Raw genomic sequence first — 18,406 nt, forward strand, 5'->3', positions numbered from 1 at the left:
GCAAGCACTACAACTGCTTCTGCTGCAGTATTAAATTCAAGTCCATTCTTTTCTTCAGGACTTGTTAACATTTGAAGATATAGAAATGCAATTCTCTGAGGAAGAATGGGCTATACCGAACCCTTTCCAGAAGACACTCTACAGTGATGTAATGCTGGACATCTACAAGCTAACCACTTCTCTAGGTAAAGATAACTCCTTTTCTTTTTGTATGCATTGAGTAACCTGGACCGTGCTCGTGAAAATGAGCCATTGATATTATTTATCATCCTGTCACTTCCATGGAGGGAAGTGGTTAAAACTCTCACTTCAAGGCCTTCTAAGCACAGATGTATTGAGCTCAAAGAGACTGTAGCAGCATCTGTGTGCACAGCACCTGCGAGGTCTAAGACACAAAGAGCCCCAGCAATGAGAGGGAAGAGGATACATGCCCCTATCTTTAACCCAGAAGTTATTTCCAGTTTGTAGCTTGGAAAGGAAAAATTTGTTTTTCCACTAGGGTATCACTGGGTATGAAAACAATGCTTAAATCTAAAAGGAAAGAAAGAAAGGAGGGCCTGCCTTCAGCAGATGTGGGAAGTCTATGTGACATGTGGATTTCCCCAATTCAGCAGCATCTAGGTCACTCAGAATACACAGAGGCTCCTGCAGATGTGGCGAAAAAATTTTCAGGAATCCCAGACAAATGCTTCAACCCAAGACTTACTTGTGGGAAAGTAGGTGTAAAACCTCCCATCTGCATGGGAGGTTTATAGGAAACAAACAAGCTCCAGGTCCTCTATCTGTAGACTCTCTGAGACTTCCAGTTGGAGGTCTGCTTGTTTTATGTTATTTTATACATTTTAATGTACTGACATTGTGTTTGCATTTGTTTGAGTGTGTACATATGTGTTAACTATGCACACACCACAACACATATGTAGAGATTGCAGGACAACATGGAAGAGCCTATCCTATTCTCCTACCATGTATATGTTTCAGAGATGAAGTTCAGGCACTCAGCCTTGAGTGGCAAGACCCCTTAACCAGTGAGCCATCTAATACGTTCCTTGAGCTTTACTTCTTGACATCCTCTGAAACGTGCCTGTTCATTTATCATGAAAAAACTCACATTAAAAACCGGCATGAGAATAGAAAATGTAACAACCAAAGTTTCAATGAGCCCCTATCTTTAACCCAGAAGTTAGTTCCAGTTTGTAGCTTGGAAAGGAAAAATATGTTTTTCCACTAGGGTATTACTGGTATGCAAACAATGCTTAAATCTAAGTTCTGGCTCAGCATTACATGGCTAATGCAAAACGAACTGAATGGCAGTCTTGGAGGTTCTTTTCATAATAAGGTATTGGCAGGGTTCTTTAAAGAAAAGGAGAACCTTACTGCTCCTTTGTTTATATATTACAGTTTCCAGTTCTGTGTTTTTATGTGATATCTGAGTGTGTGTGAACTTGTATGTCTCTGTATCTACATGTATATTTCTTGTGCTTTTCCTTTGGCTCCTTTTATTCTGTTTGCTTTGTTTTATTCTGATTCATTTGTTTATATTTTATCTTTATCATCATTATTTTTGTAATTATTATCATATTTTGTATCATTATTTAGATGCCTGTTCGTATTCTAATAAAGGGGGGAAAGGTGTGAATTTGGGTGAGTGCAGAAGTGGAGAGGATATAGAAGGATTTGGGGGGACAGTAATCAGAATGTATTGAATGGAAAGATGTATTTTCAATTAAATGTATCTTCCCAGAAATTTTGATCTTATTGTTGGTACAAAGGACTCATAAAATGATTTTTTTTTAAAGAATCATATTGCATACAGAGAACAAATATGAAAGGTTTTCAAATTGAGAAGCGTTTCATTTTGCAAGTATGGTAAGGACCATAGAGTTAGTAACAAAGAACACAGAACACAAAACACAGCAGACAAAGGTACAAAGCACACTCAAATACACGGGCAGGCATCAAATTTGTGAATGTAAGGACTTTTTTAATGGAGCACAAATTCTCCCCCATTATCCATGAGAACAAAATGGAATCCCTGTTGTCTCCAAAGAATTTGAGTAGGAATTCATCCAGAATCTTTTCTCTTCTATTTGATTAGATCTGACTCAAACCTGCCAAGATTCCAGGACAGGAAAAATAGACCCATTCATCCACTTGAGTATGTGTGTTTCCTGTTAGTGTTACAGATGATCACATGCTTAGACAACTAAAATAGAGCACATCTATTCTAGTACAGTTCCAGAAAGCAGAAAGTGTAAAAATCGAGGGGCTGGCTAGTTTTACTAGTGCATGGCACCTTGGTTGGCAACTTGTAGATTGTGAGTCCTTGTGATGCTCTCAAGGGAGTTGTTTAAGACTGTCTGTATGTCAGATAGTTATGTTACAATTCATATTAGTAGGAAATTACAGCTATGAAGTAGCAAAAATATATTTTTATGGTTGGGGCTCCTCACAGCATAAGGACATATATACATGAAGGAACTGCAGCATTAGGAAGGTGGAGAGCCACACTCTGGAAGCTTGAAAACAGAAAGCCTGGTGTGCCTCCCAGCCTGGCCTTGACATCAGTATAAGATCTGCTTCTGACACTGATCTTCTTGTTTCATGCCTGTATGTGCTTTGCATTCTTTTAATATTTTTCTATTAACTTATTGTTTCCCAGTTGGTTTATTTTATTTTATTAGATATTTTCTTTATTTACATTACAAATCTTATCCCCTTTCCTGTTTCCCCCACCCGAAATCCCCCTATCCCATCCCTCCTACCCCTACTCACCAACCTACCCACTCCTGCTTCCCTGTCCTGGCATTCACTTACATTGGTGCATCCATCCTTCTCAGGACCAGGAGCCTCTCCTTTCACTGGTGTCCAACTAGGCCATCCTCTGCTACAGATGTGGTAGGAACCATGGGCCCCTCCCTATGTAGTCTTTGGTTGGTATTTTTTAATTGGATATTATCTTTATTTAGATTTCAAATGTTGTCCATTTTCATACTTTCCAACCCTCCCAGAAACCCCGTATCCCATCCCCTTTCCCCCTCCTTCTGTGAGGGTTTTTCTCTACCAGTGCACTCACTCTCACCTTCCATTGTGGTTGCTAGCAAGGTTATCTCTCAGTCTCCTCATCATTCAGCAGCATATTGGGGATCCTGCGGCTGATGGCGAAAAGATGACCAGATTCTGGATATTGCAGTGTACCCTCCAGTACATCAATCTCAAGCCACTTGTGGGTGCATCTTCTTCAAACACATCTCATCCTGTTCATAGCAGTCAGTTGGCTCATTAAGTACCTTCGCCAAGAGTGAGTTGTCTGTTGCCTGCACAAGCACTGTCCACTTTACGTTGGGGATCATCTGTGCCAGGAAATCAGGGTTGAATTCCACGGGGTTGATGCTAATCTCAGTGGCTTGCAGGAATAGCTGGAAGTCAGGCATGCTCACGCCCCAGACATGTGAGCTCAGGGGATTGTAGGTGAGCAGTTTCATGTTGTCACATTGGAGTTCCTGACAGGAATTATATTTTTTTATCATTCATTTTGGGATTTACTTACATTTTAAATTATAGCTCCCTTCCCAGTTTCCCTTGAACAAATCCACATCCCATCCCCCGTCTCCTCCTTTCCCTTTGGAAAAGGCTTAGTTTGTGTTATACTTCTACATTGCTCTCCATCACTGAGGAAAGTCATGGCAGGAACCTATGTAGGATCATAGGCAGGGTACATGGAGAAAGGCTGCTTATTGGCTTGATTTCTCTGCACAGTTTTCTAAACTTTTCTTCTTACAAAATTCAAAAACTTCTTTTAACTTTTATTTTAATAACATATATTCATTATATATTCACATATATATTATAAGAGTGTTTTCCTTGGATGTATGTCTGTGGGCCTTGTTTGTACAGTGTTCACAAAGTCCAGAAGAGGGTGTTTGGTCCCTTGATACTGGAGCTACATATGGCTGTGAGCTACCATCTGAGTTCTGTGATTCAAATCCTGGCCTTCTAAAAGAGCAGCCAGTGCTCTTAAACACTGAGTCATTTTTCAAACCCCACCCTCAGCTTGCTTTCTTATATATTTTATCACCATCTTTGAAGGGATAATAGCACCACTCACTATGTACTGGATCCTCTCCCATGAACTGTTAATCATGAAAATGCCCAACAGGCAAACCAGACACAGAAAGACACAAATTGCATGCTTTCACCTATGTATGGAGTTAGCTTGTAAGTTTATATATGTGTGTGTGTTTCATTTAGAATAACAGAGATGAGCTATCTAGTAAGAGCCATGAAATATGAGGAGATCTTCCAAAGAAGGGGAAATAGAATATAGTGGTATAAAGGAATAAAGAAGAAACTAATATAGGAGGGTTAAATGAGGAGGGGATCTCAGGCCAAGCATCTGAGACTAGACAGGTCATAAAACCCTAGGTAAAAATATGCTATTATTAATTGTGCTAAAAGAACAGAGCAGAAAAATGACTTCTAGTGACTCCTAATTTTTCTACCCATATGTTAGTGTGTGTCTCTCAGGTTTCATCAGAGGTGACTTTTCCTACAGAAGGTGGTAATAAACACAGAGAGCCACAACTGGATAATGCACAGAGAGTGAGAGACTTGAAGCACTAGGGCTTGAAGAGGATGTCTATATCAAGCTCTCCCTGTCAAGGATCATGAATCTATGCAAAGATGAGTCAGAAAGACAATACTAACCAGAGGTGGAGGTGATGGATAGTGCCAATGAGTTATATCGTGCATAGTCCATGTTCTTTGTCTAATATTCACTTAACAGTGAGTGCATACCATGTGAGTTCTTGTTTTGGGGTGAGATGTTCTATAGTTATCTGTTAAATCCATTTGGTCCATAACTTCTGTTAGTTTCACTGTGTCTCTGAGTTGGATGGTAGGGAGATGAAGAGGGGAAAGAATATGTTCCAACCATATTATATGAAAAAAATTAAAGAAACATTTTTCTTAAAAAACGAATATACAAGGCTATAGGTCCGCCTAATGTAGGCAGATCCTATTCGAGGTTCCCTCTTCTTAGGTAACTCTAGGTTCATGTAAAGTTGACAAAAACTTACTAGCACAAACAGGTTAACATAAAATCATTTCCAGTAATGTCTAAAACCATCACAGCAAGGAACTGAGACATTCTCTGGACATTCCATGGTGAATATGTCAGAATGACATGAGTTTTTACAGTGTGTCTCAGCTTTAAAGTGTAAATCCTAAAAGGAGGACCATGGTCATCCCTCCTTCTTTCTGCTTTGAAGCAATACAAAGGCTTCTTTGCTAACCAGGTACCACTGTGACATGGATATCTTGAAGTCACAGAGTGTACAAGCATCCCTGGAGATCTAGCCTCTGATGACAGCACTCTTCCACCACCTCCTGCCTTCACACCTTACTTATCAAGATGGGGACATAGTGAGAAATATATGGAGGACCAAATTCTTTAAAGTCCAGTGCTGTTCTCTATAGACATCTCCTGATTTTCTAGATGGACCTCATATATTACACTTTGAAATCACCTCACAATCTCCTGTTTCTTGTGCACAGCATTAGAAATGTCAATTAAAGGTAGACTTTTGAAATATATTGATAACTCTGCCTTATTTTCTTATTCCCTGCCCTTAATCATGGGAACCTTGCCCAGACTAGATGTCTCAGCCATTCTCACTGACAGTATAACTGTTAAACAGCTAGTTGAGAGAAAGAAATTCTTCTAAGGCCCAACCAGTCCAATTATCAGTATATGAGAATCAGGGCTGACATCACACAGCACAAAAGTGAAAGAGAGGCTCCTGTTTTGTGGAGAACTGAGAGAGAAGCAGGTACAGGGGCCTGGAGGTTAAGTGACTGTCCTTAAGAATAGTCACTCCAGACCTAGGGGCTGGGTCTGACAACATCCATAGGAATGCAGTTCAATTGCCTGGAGCTTCCTGAAGGAGCACTGTTTCTCTTCAAAATGTGACAGGGATGGCACCCACAAGGGGACAGAATGCAGTGGTGTTCTAGAATTCTTTTGAGCCATTAGGGTACTGATTTCCCCCCTTTCCCTTGCTATTACAGATGAACCTCAATAGGGTGACAAGTAAGCCCTGCTGACACCAGAATCTCTAATTGCAAAACCCTTACAGGAAAGAACAGTTTCCCTCCACTCTCAGAATAAAAAGCAAAGATTGGGCTCACAGGGCCAAGCATTCTCTGACTAGCTTTCGGAGAACAGCCTGCTCTGAGGTCTAAAATTGAGAGTTTGGTGTTTACTGACAGTTTAAAAAGCTAAGCACTTGTAACATTTGCTCTGTGGTACTAAAAATTATGGTTCCAAAATGTGTATGAGAACAAAAAGATGAGCATGTAGCCTAAGGAGGACCACTACCCTGATAGAGCACCAGACACCTGGCATGTATTTAATACACGGAAATACCCTCTGAATCCCCAGTCCAGCCTCCTCAAGTGTACATTACATGTTTTTGTTCTAGACCATAAGATACAAGTCTTCAAGAAACACAATCTGACACAAGGCAGAAACAGGAACTCCTTTATTGATCAAATTGCAGTATCAACAAAAAAATATCAATAACGGTTTAACATTGCTTAGCTCCTGGATAAAAGTGGTAGAAATGGATCTAAAAGTTCAGTAACAGACCATGGATACATTAAAAAGAAGATCATAACCTCAAACTAATATGGAAAGTAACATCTAGAGTTAAAGAATGCAAAACCCTGTCTCAGCTAGAGATGTAGATCAGTGGTAGTGTTTTATTTGCAAGCACAAGGCTCTAGATTCACTCCCAGCACCAGAAAAGGAAAAACAAAACAAAAACAGCGTACAAGAGCAAAAGATGCCGCTCAGTTATGTAGAGTATTTGCCTTGCATGTGCAAGAGATGTCACTAAGTTATATAAAGTATTTGAGATTGTTCCCCTTTCTACCAAAATCAAAACAAAACTAGCCTTGAGCATGCTTTCCAACAGTAAGGAAGATTGGACATGTATACCTAATGACAACGTACTGCAGGATCAGACTTCCATGTCAGCAATGTTCCATTTAAAGTATGAACAGTGTATATAATCTCTATTTCATGCTCACAGAGTGTGTGAAGCAGCTGCTGCCCAGGAAGAAGCAATATTCATATTAAAGGTAGAACAAGATCTTACCAGGCCCAGAAAAATTACATGTAGAGCCACAAAAAATTGGTGAACATTCTAGCACTAGTATTGCCATGAAAGATGTGTTTTGCATGTGGCCAAAAGAAAAGTCCCACTCTGAAACTAACAGCTCTATCTTTCCCAGACAGTCTTTGCAGGGGAAGCTCTTAGGAGACAGCATCACTTTTTAGGACCTGTTTCCATCAACACAGTCCTGGGGGGATTCTGCTGTAAAGTGGGCTGGCTGGTGAGCTTATTGGCTTGCATTGTGCACAAGGCTCTGAGAAGCCTGGCCTCTCTTGCTTTCAAAATTCCTTGCGTGGAATTTTAAGTGTCTCAGCAGGCTAGATTTGTGTTTGTAGGTTTTCTGGCAGTGTTCACATATGAATGGTCTCTCTTGGGTATGTCTTACTAGATGTTCAGTGACATATGACTGCCCCTTAAAGAATTTCCCACAGAAGGAGCACTGGTAAGGTTTTGAATCTGTACGATTTGTCACAGTTTCTCTCAGGCCCAACTGAAACATAAACTCCTTCTTACACAGCCTACACTGCTGTTTTTCATCATCATAATAACCTGCCTGTGACACACTAGGGGATGCCACCTCAGTATATGGATCATTGCCTACAGCATGCTCACGGGTATCCTCCTCCTGGCTAACGAGCTGCTGCCCAGAGGTGTCTGACACTGTCCCACCTCTAGGGCCCCCTTGTGCTACCTTTTTTCTTTGGGTTTTCATGTAAATATTATATTGCTTCCGGTGAGTAAAACACAGCCCTAACTGAGCACCAGAGTTGGGCTTCTTGTGGGGACGAGCCCTTGGGGGGGATCTAGAGCTGGAGGGCTGTGCATCGCAGGAGCTCCCAGGCACCTCCTGTTGGCAGGACATCTGGATTTCCTCAGGTTCACTGGAGTCAGCCAGCAGCTGATCTGGGGACTCTTTGCCAGGAGGTTCCAGGTGTTCATATACTTTGGATATATGGAAATCTGAAAGTGAATCAGAAATGAATTAATGTGTGTATGTGTGTGTGTGTGTGTGTGTGTACATAACTCTTTTTTTTTTTTGCTGACATGCATTCATCATTCATCATTTTCTCCTCCCAACATCAAAAGCTGAAAGAATAAATGTAAATGATGGTGGTGTTGTGTTACATGGAGAATAAAGAGAACACTAAATGTCTCATATCTTGGGCTGGAAGTTCTCAAGTAGCACCACTGACCTCCCCTCCCTGATGAAGTCTACCATTCTCTGTCCTTTCTTCCTTTGATTCCACTAAATCCCTTTCTACCTTCCAGGGCCTGGTAATTGTCCTATGTGTGTAGAATCCAGCAGGCCCTCCACTTGTGTCTATCTTACAATGTCAGAGAACAAACTCTGGTAGGACTCTGCTATTACATGCTAGACAGAAGAAGAAGGGCGGTTTGAAACCTCACAAGGTGCCTCAAAGTCTGTCCAGCCTGCTGCTTTGGACACAAAAGGTCTCACCATCTATTTCCCCCTCAGTTAGGGCTACTTCATCAGGAAACTCTGACCAATGCTATCTGCTTTGGCCTTACAATTTTCTGAATAAATACTGAATGATGGGAGGGGCCTGCTATGCTTCATTAAAAGGTATTCTCAGCTCATCTGCTTGTCCATGGAAGTAGTGAGACTCTATCCAGGCTAAAGTAGATAAGCTAAAAGAGGAGAGGAAAATCTTTAGCTAGAAAGCAAATCATCCAGAAAACCTTTCTAGTCTTTTCAAAGGGAGACCAAGAAGCTCTTCTGCTGCCTGCAAAAGTGTGTGTGTGTGTGTGTGTGTGTGTGTGTGTGTGTGTGTGTGTGTGCGCGTGTGCGTGTGTGTGTGCGTGTGTCTGTGTGTCTGTGTGTCTGTGAGTCTGTGTGTGTGTGTACATGAGGGGTTTGGAAAGGGAGAGAGAGAGGGAGAAAGAGAGAGACAGAGACAGAGAGACAGAGATGAAGAGATAGCAAAGATGGAAAAATATAAACTAGAATTATGTAGAGAAAACCTGTGGTTATTGCATTGGTTTGGTAGCCAGGCCAGATTTTCTGTACATTTTGATTTCCACAACACAAATAATTACCAATCATTGCTTCTGCCTACCAACCTAAGGACCAGAAGGTAAAGAATCAGAGTATCCTAGCCTTGGATCCTACGGCTTTACTCTCTGCCCTCCTGCAGTTCCAGTGTCTCAGCAGACAACTGATATTCCCTCCTCGTTCTTAAGTACTGGTCATTTTTACTGCTTGACATGGCATATGAGTTGTGATGTATGGTAATCCAAAGTCTATCCTAACTAGGCACCAACCTTGCCCATTCTAATATCATCTTCAGTGACATTCAGCAGCACATAGCAGGTGCACATAGCCTCCCCTTTGCTATGGGTAACCAGAGCCCTATTCCTAAGATTCTTCTCCATTCTTCTGTTCAGATTCTCTGCTCACAGCCCATGCTAGCTAAAGCCACTAGCCAATGCTATCCTTGCCTTCAGTTCCCACCCTCTACTCCTTCACATTGAATGAAAAAACCATCACTTGATGCTTAGCGAACGTTGTACTTATTAAAGATCTTTCCATGGATTTTCACACTGCCTCCTTCTGTCTGCCTACCAAAGGAGTGAGGAGATCAGGATCTCTTGTCACAAGGCTGAGATCCAACTGTTTTTGGAGAACCAAAGTAGTTGCTGAGGGAAGCATAAACTAGCACCAGCATACTTTATGGCTGGAGAATACAGAGGGAAGGTAACTTGGGAGGACATTTGACCATGTCTATTATGTTTAGAGAACTGATAACTCCAACTTGAACCAACACCATCAGAGAACTTGAGCTATCAAACAGAAACAAAGAGCAGGAGGGGTAGAAGATTGCCTTACCAATATCCAGAAAGGTCTGGCTTTGGATAGAACCATGGAAGCTGCTTTGCCATGGCCCTCGTGCTGGGATCTCACGGATCTCCTGGACAGGTTCAATTATCTGCAGTTCGGGTGGACTCACAGGTGTGTTGGACTGTGTGAGAAGCATACCCATTGACATCAGTTCCTCCAGGAGCATGTCGCGCACATTAATCTGAGGAAAATAGCAGAACCCATCATCCCACTGAAATGCATCTACTTTTACCTCACTGGAAGTACATCATTGACCAGCAGCAATGCAAGGGGCTTTTAGCTTTCCAGCAACCACTACGGACAACACATATAAAGGAGGCAGTGGGGTCAAACACATTTTATGCTCACAACTGATTTATACCTACATGGCCACATTTCAATTACTCAAGAGCCAGGAGAGGCATGTGGCTCCTGTATTGTTCAGGAAGTATCTAGACCCTTGAAGATAACACCGTCTGTTGCCAACAAAATCAGGAAGACAGAAAGAAAGCAAAAGCATTCAATCATGTTACCTTCAGGAAGCAGAAACCTTTGGCAGAGTCCTGTCCATTCAGTCAACTGCCCTGAAGCTGAAACTCCAGCAAAGCAGCCCCTGTCCCAAGCTCAGGTCACGAATCTCAGCCGGCTGCTCTCCCACAGACACTGCCCAGTGTTCAGCCAGGCCTTCCCTGAACAGAGGCTTCCAGAAGTGGTTCTGAGCACAAGGCAATACTGCCTCCCTTCTGAGGACTTTTGGGTGTGCTAATGGGAACTGCTACTGGAATTTAATGGGCCAGTGATATGTAACACCCATGACACAGAGCTCTACCTAGGCTCTCGCAAATTCAGAAATCCACCCCCCTCAAATATTCATCATGCAGTTCAGGAAAATCTAGGAAGAACCAGATACTGTTACATATGTTCCTGTGACTTAGACGTTCTAGGGATACTTAACCAGAGGGAGAGCATCGCCTTTGTTGTCCTTATTTACCCAAACCAAAGCTCATTGCATTGCTGCTGGTTAGTAGTTACAGGGAGGTAAAAGCAGCTATCCACTTAAGGATAACACATGACCAACAACCAACAGCAAGAGTATATAGCATGGGAAATTTGATGTTAATGTCTAACTGTCATACCACAGTGAGTAAGCAGAGATATAGGCATGGAACCATTTCATGGAAGACACTTTGTAGTATCTTCAGGTAAAACAATGTCCAAGCACATTTATACAAAGGCAATAATAGTTTATAATAAACTTTGTTCCAGTTGCCTCTTTTTGTATGCTTTCTAGACTATCTGGCTTTGCCTCTTCAAACTGTTCAATAAAGATCCAGGCAATACATATCTTGGGCCATTCATCACTACAGTGATACTTGTAGTAACTGATGCTGCCCAAGAATTTCATTTACTGATAATAAATGAGACATTGCCATTTGGGTGCTGGAGAGAGGGCATGGGGTCAGGAACGATGGAGACTCTGACCTCCTTACTGACTCCAGCAGGAGAGAATGTTGAAAGGGGCTCTGGGGAAGCCTGGGAGCTATGGAATGACACAGAGACAGAATAGCTCATCTCAACCCAGCTGTCTGCCTCCTCTTTGGACCTAAGAACAACCAACCCCAACCACTCTTCACCTTGTTCCCTGGCCTCTTGTGATCTCTCTTGAGGTCTTCTGTCAGGGTGAGAAGTCTTTGGCTAATCTCAGTGTTTGTACTGGGCAGAATATGCAGGAACTGCTCCAACACGAGCAGTGCCAGGATCTGCTCCACAGAACGTGTCTGCGGCTTCAGCCACTGGGAACAAAGTTCCCAGAGTTTGCAGAAGGCCTCTTGAGGCCCATCTGCTTCATTATACTGGAACTGCCTGAAGCGCTGGCGGAAGGCTTCACAGGCTGTGCCATACTCCCAAGGCTGAGGAGAGGAGCCCCGTGGGGCAGAGTTGCCGGGTGCAGCCATTGTGCCCACTGGATGGCTCTTTCTTGGGCCTGGGGCCTCAGGTCTCAGCTGTTTCGTTGGGCTTTCAACAGGGACGCCACCTGCAGCAGAGAAGAGGCCATCGTGAGAAAGAAGACACTGGAGTGGTGACTAAAGGATATATATGGTTGCTGTCCTTTCAGCTTTCAGAATCTGATAACAGTCATGGACTCTTCTCAGAAACATAAGCATACACGTCCAACTCTGCACCCAGCTGCCAAAAGTTATACAAAGTGTGCCCCCAACCCCTTTTGCAGACTCCTTGGACCTGCGCTTTCTAGTAGCTTAGCCACTGGCCTCATGTAGCTACTGAACTTGGAATTAGTGGAAGCTGGAAGCTTGGATTCCTAGCCACAAGTATTCCTTCAGAACATTCCCTGCTATTGGGCAGCCATGTTCTGAGCAGTCCCATGAACTGCAGCTGGGAACACCTATCCTTCTGAAGAGGCGCAGGACTAGAAAACTGGCTCTTAGGATAAGAGTATTGTCTGGCTGGCTGGTGGTAGCGCACGCTTTTAATCCCAGCACTTGGGAGGCAGAGGCAGGCGAATTTCTGAGTTTGAGGCCAGCCTGGTCTACAAAGTGAGTTCCAGGACAGTCAGGGATATATAGAGAAACCCTGTCTCAAAAAAACAAAAAGAGTACTGTCTGTTCTTCCATAGGGCCCAGGTTTGATTCTCAACATCCACACGGTGCCCACAACCATTTCTAATCGTGTTCTAGGGGATACCTCAAACACTTCTATCCTCTCCAGACACCAGGCAAGCATGTAGTATATAGTCAGTCATGCACATAGGACAATATAACATCCATACACATTTTATAAGATAAGAACAGTGAAACTCTAAAAGAGGTGCAGGCATCTAGTCCCACTCCTCACACAATAATGGCATCCATGTGTTTCCAAATGCATGGAGGTCCCCAAAAGGGGAACAGCTACAGTTTCCCTGAGAAAACCTTCCAGTTTTGAGTGTCCCTTAGTAACCTTCACAGACAATCCTTCCTCTCTTGACCTTGTCACACCCACTAAGTGTAATGTCCTCATGCCTACCTCTAGCACTTTGTCTTTGCTGTAACCTTCCTAGTAGCTTTTCTCTAAGAAAATAACACTGTACAAGGAGATGGATGCCATAAGGAATGTCTCAGGAGTTCCTATTGCAGGATCCATACTCAGTTCATGCCACATCCTGAGCCAGGTCCTTATCTAAATATCCCTCACATATGTGTGTGGTTAACCCCCACTAGAACTTAGGAGCTGGACAGTAGTATTATTTTTTCGTTTGGTGTGATTAGGGGTGAGGTAAAAAAAAAATTAGAGCCACTGAATTCCACTGTCCCACTCCATAAGGAAATTGCCAGAGGGAAACTGAGGAGTGGTGAAGACTGCTGGGTTCTCTGCACACCTGCATTTAATTCCTCCAGGTCACATGGAAATGCGCTTCCAGTGTTGTGTGTGGTCAAAGTGCTCAAAGACTGGTCTCTCCACCTCTCAGGGACTGTGCCGACTGTGGCACTGGAGAGCTTCTTTCTCTGGTTGGATTTCAACTTCTGCCCTTCTACCCTTTCTCCCTTTCTCCCTCAGTGCCTCCATTCCTTCCGTCCTGATTCCCTTCCAATTCCTAAAGCAGTTTCTCTTCTTGACCAATTCTCCAAAAGACTGGCCATGAAAAAAAAAATACTCAGGCCTGGCTCCCTACTCCCAAACCATGACCTCAACCCCATCTCACCTGTAACATTTCCTTGCAAAGGTAAAGAGATAGATAGCCTGTGCATAGGTGACTCAGAAACACCAGTGTGGCTGTCAAAAAGGAGCCTGACAGGATTATATTATCCTGGCACATGGATGAGGAAAAGCCTCTATGGAACTCTTAGAAACTTCTAGTTTCCTTGATCTAGATATCTAGGCTTCCAAATGAAGCCCTCTGGGTTGGGATCACCCAAAAGATGCGATGTGGTACATATCCATGATGAAATTTGAGAAACATATAAATGTTTACATATAAACACTTAAATGTAGGAAAAGCTGAAAACATCTACAAGCTTATTTAGTACAGTCATGGTTTACTTGGTAACACTAAGCAAAGCATTACAAAGAGAAATTGGGGTGAAGTATCTCAAAGCTCAGGGAGAACAGATTAGTGATTTTGTTGTTTTTAAAATATCTTATTAAATATTTATAAGATAGGTGTTAGACTTTCCAGATTCCTGAGACCCTAAGCAAAGAATTCTGTAGGGAAACTCTGTCCCATCTCTGCAGTGGCCAGCAGGAAGAATCCCTCCTCCCTGTGATCCTAGGTCAAAGGCTACTTGATTAATTAGATCACACATTAATAGGTACTGTCCTCTTATCTGGTCAACATGAACAACTCAAACCAAGCTGCAAACCCTTACTTCTCATCTCTAGTGTCCCTAACATATCCACTTTATTATTATATTACTATTATTATTATTATTATTATTATTATTATTATTATTATTACCTGGTGTGTATGAGAAATATGTGAGAATATGGATGTACAAGTGGGTTGTGGTGCATAGGAAGGCTACAGGGTGGCTTTCAGGAGTCTTTGAGATTCCTTCACTCTACCATGGATTTAGGGATGGAACTAGGTACACAAAGCTTGCACAGCAAGTGCTTTTACCTCCTACCATATCCATATGAAACCCAGTGCTCATTTTAACTCATACCATTGTTTTTACCATGACACTGTCTGCCTTCAAGTCCTATCAGCACTCTCGTCACAACACACAGCAAACAATGCCTCCCCAGTCTGGTTGCAGCCTGCCCCTGGCCCCCAGGGCCCATCCACCTGCTCTCCATCCTTCAAATGAATATCTAGGCTTCAGTTATGCCAACTGGCACTATCTACTGCGCCTCCTTCCTCCTGCCTCCCCTGTTCACAGGAACTGTCAAAGACCTATTCAGAACCATTCTCCTCACCTTGTACTTAGGTACTTCATGAACTGGGGCTACCAAGAGTTAGCATCTTCTGTCACTGGCTCCTGGGCCTGACTGATCTGCCGTCCCCCCTTGTCACCTCTCTCCACCCATCACATGCCTCATGGTGCTGGCCTCCCAGACCACCAGCAAAGAAGCCCTTCTTGGAAAGCTGCCTCCTTCCCCCACTGGCATGTTCAAGACTACACAGAATCTGGCAGCTTGTTGCCTAAGGCAAGTCTCACTGACACTTCAGGGGTGGGGTTAGCCAGCATCTATCATTTAAGCCAGCAAGAATCAGATGAGGGTCTGTCTAGCAGCTTGTAGAAAAAAAGCCCCACCACCACCACCACACAGTCTTCTCCACTTTGTGCTTACTTTGGGTAACTCTGGAAGGAGCCAGATTTTTCTCTCTCTGGAATCTCTGTCCTTGACATGAGAGTCTAAGACTCACTGCAGTGTTCCAGTGAAGACAGTCACAAAGGAGTGGCTTTCTTCCTCACTCTGGCTTCAATGCAGGTTTCACATTCCTTAGCCACATCTGCCTTTTGACGCTCCAAGTGCCCATATGTCACCTTCAGGAGGTACCTTTTGTATACACAGCTTAAGAAAGCTGAGTTTTAAGCGTCAGTGTGGAAAGGTACTAGGTCCCTGTCTCCTGATTAGGTCAGGGTTATTGAGGTCAAGCAAAGGCAGAGGACCCGCACAATACTGCATGGAGCTTAAATGGCTTCCTTTAAGTTTGAATACGACATTGGAACCACAAAGACTGACAGTATAACCAGTAACATGGTATTAAGACAGAATGATCTCATCACTCATGGGGCAGAGGCAGGCAAGTCTAGGTGACTTGGAGACTAGCCTGATCTATATAGTGAGTCTCAGGCCTGCCAGGGCTCAATAGTAACACCCTATATGTCTCTGTTAGGTCTCTCAACCAATTAGGAGCAATCATGACCTCCTTCTAATTCTCTTTTTTTTCCATTCAGTCTCAAAGGAAAAACAAAAATACAGAAACTAGTTGTAAAATAAAAATCAAAGTTAAAGCTTCCTGATAACTCTTCCCATGTAGACTTCTACAGTGCTACTCAACTCATCCCAAAATATTATACCATTATCCTGGCATTGAACAATGTCTTGAATAATCTGCATAGTTTTAAAGAAATTGGGGCAAAAAATTAAAAACTCTAAGAACCAAATGAAAATGAAAGCACTTATGTTTTGGAACCTAACACATAAAAACAAGATGATCATTGGCAGCTATGAGTGCTTATGTTAAACTAAAAGAGTGTTCAAATACACATACACACACACATATATATATGTATATATATGTATATATACATATACATATACACACATACATACATACACACATACATATGTACACATATATAATATTTTATATTATATACCTTTTATATATTAAATATATTAAATACTATATAATAATATATTAAATATATGTTGTATATTAGATATAAGTGTGTGTGTGCATATGTGTGAGGTTTGTGTGAGTGCGCATACATGCATGTGTTCGTGTGTGTGTGTGTGTTTGTGTGTTTGAGAGAGAGAGAGGTTTGTATGTGTGTGTGTGTGTGTGTGTGTGTGTGTGTGTGTGTGTGTGTGTGTGTGATGGTTTGTATATCCTTGGACCAGGGAGTGGCACCATCTGAAGGTGTGGCCTTTTTGGAATAGGTTTGACCTGATTAGACTGGGTGTGTCACTCTGGGTGTGGGTATAAGATCCTCACCCTAGTTGCCTGGAAGTCAGTCTTCCACTAGCAGCCTTTGGAAGTTCTATGAAGACATAGAATTCTCAGCTCCTCCTGCACCATGCCTGCCTGGATACTGCCATGCTCCCACCTTGATGATAATGGACTGAACCTCTGAACCTGTAAGCCGGCCCCAATTAAATGTTGTTTTTTTATAAGACTTGCCATGGTCATGGTGTCTGTTCACAGCAGTAAAACCCTAAGACAGAAGTTAGTACTGGGAGTGGGGTATTGCTGTGATAGGCCTGACCATACTTTTATTTGAAAGAATGTGGATTTTTGGACTTTGGACTTGGAACTCAGTGGAATGCTTTAAATGGGGCTTAATGGGTCATCCTAGCAGGAATATGGAAGACTTTGTTGCTGGGAGTAATTTGAACTGTGTTGACCTGGCCCAAGAGATTTCAAAGAAGAATTTCAGTATGTGGCATAAAGACTGTTTATGTGCATCTCTTCCACTCCTATTACAGACAAAATTTGGAGCTGTGAAGAAAGGATGGACCATCTAGTGATTGCCATATCTAGGGATCCATCCCACGATCAGCTTCCAAACACTGACATTGCATACATTAGCAAGATTTTGCTGAAAGGACCCAGATATAGCTGTCTCTTGTGAGGCTATGCCAGGGCCTAGCAAACACAGAAGTGGATGCTCACAGTCAGCTATTGGATGGATCACAGGGCTCCCAATGGGGGAGCTAGAGAAAGCACCCAAGGAGCTAACGGGAACTGCAACCCTATAGGTGGAACAACAATATGAACTAACCAGTATCCCAGAGCTCTTGTATCTAGTTGCATATGTATCAAAAGATGGCCTAGTAGGCCAGCACTGGAAAGAGGGGCCCATTGGACTTGCAAACTTTATATGCCCCAGTACAGGGGAACGCCAGGGCCAAAAAGAGGGAGTGGGTGGGTGGGGAGTGGGGGAGTGGGTATGGGGGACTTTTGGGATAGCATTGGAAATGTAAATGAGGAAAATACCTAATTAGAAAAAAAAAGACTGTTTTTGTGGTATTTTGGTGAAGAATGTGGTTAGTTTTTGCCCTTGTCTGAAAAGTCTGCCTGAGGCTAAGGTGAAGAGACTTGGATTAATTGAATTAACTGCATTGACAAAGGAAGTTTCAAAAAAAGCCCAGCAGAGACTCTGTTCTCTGGTTAAGTCTCACAAAGCAAAGTTTGAACAAGCATAGCAAGCTTAGAAAGGCCAAATATAAAATATATGGTTTGAGTATTAAAGGCATACCAAGAAGTGAAATGGAGCAAAATCCTGTGTTCTAGGAGATAACTTATTAAGAGAGTGGGACCTTGGGGCAAGATCCTACCCAGCTAAATTAAATCCAGGCATGGTGGTACACACCCTTAATCTCAGGATACAGGCATGCTGATCTCTGCATTCAAGGTCAATCTACAGAGAAAGAACCAGGATAGCCAAGCTTAGGCAGTGAAGGATTTAGAAAACATAAAGCTAGTGATAATGTAATAGTACAAGGGGATCATGTTCTAGTTCCTGTAAGCAGCAGAACTCGGCAGCTTTAGCCATGTAGCTCTGGCTCTAGAGTTAAGAATGGAAGGAACTACTGGGAAAATTGATGCTGGTTAGGTGGAGCTAAGGAATTAGTAGTGATTAAGAAAAGACCAGCATCACTGAGGTGAAATCTTCTGGAAATTGTTTTCTGGGAGCACAAAGAAGCTGTGTTCCAGAGA

General features: G+C 42.6%; 1 protein-coding gene and 1 pseudogene across 1 annotated transcript in view; one reads left to right on the forward strand and one right to left on the reverse strand.

The window, feature by feature from the left end:
• The window catches only part of 3830403N18Rik (RIKEN cDNA 3830403N18 gene), a 314,245-nt gene that overhangs the window by 108,700 nt on the left and 187,139 nt on the right, over window positions 1–18,406 (forward strand). The window lies entirely within an intron of this gene.
• Gm46668 lies at window positions 3,107–3,485 on the reverse strand (annotated as a pseudogene).

This window comes from Mus musculus, chromosome X, assembly GCF_000001635.26.
Source record: "Mus musculus strain C57BL/6J chromosome X, GRCm38.p6 C57BL/6J".
Taxonomy (NCBI): Eukaryota; Metazoa; Chordata; class Mammalia; order Rodentia; family Muridae; genus Mus; species Mus musculus.